Here is a 1,938-nt window from a genome sequence, read left to right as displayed (position 1 = left end):
CTGGGCTCTTGCCGATTTATCCTGCACAGCAGCCGTTTGGGGTAATGGCATAACAAGGCATTTGAACTAACAACACGACTGACAGAAGAAGGAAACCCAGAGAGGTGAACCTGGAATTTGGAACCACCCTTAGGGGCATCCACTGAATGCAGGAGAGAATGAAAACAGCAGAATGTCAGACACATCCATGAAACCAGAAAAGCAAAATCTGGAATTAGAGACCCCATCCCACCCCCAACCCCCCAATCAGCAGGGCAGGTTCTGATAGACCCCTCAGGCTTTGGGTCAGGACCCTAAGTAGGTACATCCCAGGAGTAGGGCAAACTAGAAAGAACCCAATGGTCAAAAGGACCAAAGCCTTTCTGGGAATCATCTCTAGTCCTGATCGGATTACATTCATCTGGGATTGCTGGTGACCATCAGTCACAGCTACCTGACAAGTAAACATAAAGCCTCTCTGGAAAAAAATGACATCATCATAGACCTCAAATTTCCCCCATACTTTTTAACATACTAATCTGATCATGTCACCCTTCTGCCCCAGCCTTGCTAGCCTTCTTTCGGCCAGGTGTACTCACCAAGCTTTCCCCCACCAAGGGAGTTAGCAAATATTACTTCTGTGCTCAAAAATGTTCTTCCCTTCCCTGTTGACACGGTAAACTCCCACTTCAAGGAAGACTTCCCCAACCACCCCACCTTCGATTCCCTCTTATGAGTTCTCATGGTGCTAGGAACTCTTCCTTTGGGAAGTGTTAAGAGTTCAATTGTGTCCCTCTAACTTCATGTGTTCAAGTCCTAACCCCCAGTAGCTCGGAGTGACCATATTTAGAGCTAGGGTTTTTATAGAGGTAATCAAGTGAGAGTGAGATCATTAAGGTGGGCCCTAATCCAATATGATTGGCATCTATATGACAAAGAGAGAAACGTGCATAGAGGAAAGACGGTGTGGAGAGCCACAGGGAGAAGATGGCCATTTATAAGCAAAGGAGAGAAGCCTAGAATAGATCCTTCCCACATATTTCTCAGGAAGAACCAACCCTGCCTTGATTTTGGACTAGTCTCCAGAGAGTGAAACAATACATTTTATTCCTTAAGCCACCCGGTTGGTAGTGATTTATTTCGGCAACTCTCGCAAACTAATAAAAAGAGTGTATCACAGTGGAAAGTTCACATCTTTAGAGTGATTCTGTAACCGCCTTCCCAAACTGTACGGGGCTCTCCTCTTCCCACAGGCTCCAGAAGTCTCAGGGTGGCAGTGTTGGCACCTTCACAGCGAACATTCGGTCAGTGGTGGAGGGCACTGATGCTGGGGACTGTCTGTTCTGCCATCGTGATGACGCCACTCTCTTTATGTCTTAAATACAGTCTTTATAAACAGCATTCAGTTGAATATTTTTAAAACCCAGTCTGTAATCTTTATCTTTTAACTTGAGTCTTTGGTTTTCTGTAGTTTCACTAAGATGTATCTAGAAAAAGTTTTTTTTTTTTTTTTAATGGATCCTAGTAGAGAATTATTGGGTTTCTTAAATATGGACTGTTTTTTTTTAATCAATCTAGAATATTCTTGGCCACTCCCTCTCTAAATACTGTTCCATCTCCCATGTCTCTTACCCTTTAATCTGTATTTTCATCTTTTTGTGCTTTGTTACGAATAGTTTCTTTTTATGTGTTACTCTATTTACCAATTCTCTTTTCTGCTATGTCTGATTAGCTAATAAACTCATCTATTGTGTTCTTAGTTTTTATTATTGTAATTTTTAGTTCTGAAACTTTTTTTTGATTCTTTTTCATATATACTAAATCATTTTTAGTTTCTAGTACCCTTGCCAAAATTCTCAAGCTTGTGTTTTAGTACTTAACATAATAAACATTGCCGTATAGTCTGTGTCTGATCATTCCTCTTGTGGGTTTGTTTTGATGGTTATTTATATTTTTGTA

This window comes from Cynocephalus volans, chromosome 18, assembly GCF_027409185.1.
Source record: "Cynocephalus volans isolate mCynVol1 chromosome 18, mCynVol1.pri, whole genome shotgun sequence".
NCBI classification, from domain to species: Eukaryota; Metazoa; Chordata; class Mammalia; order Dermoptera; family Cynocephalidae; genus Cynocephalus; species Cynocephalus volans.
The sequence above is the reverse complement of the archived record's forward strand: the minus strand, read 5'-3'. Positions refer to the sequence as shown.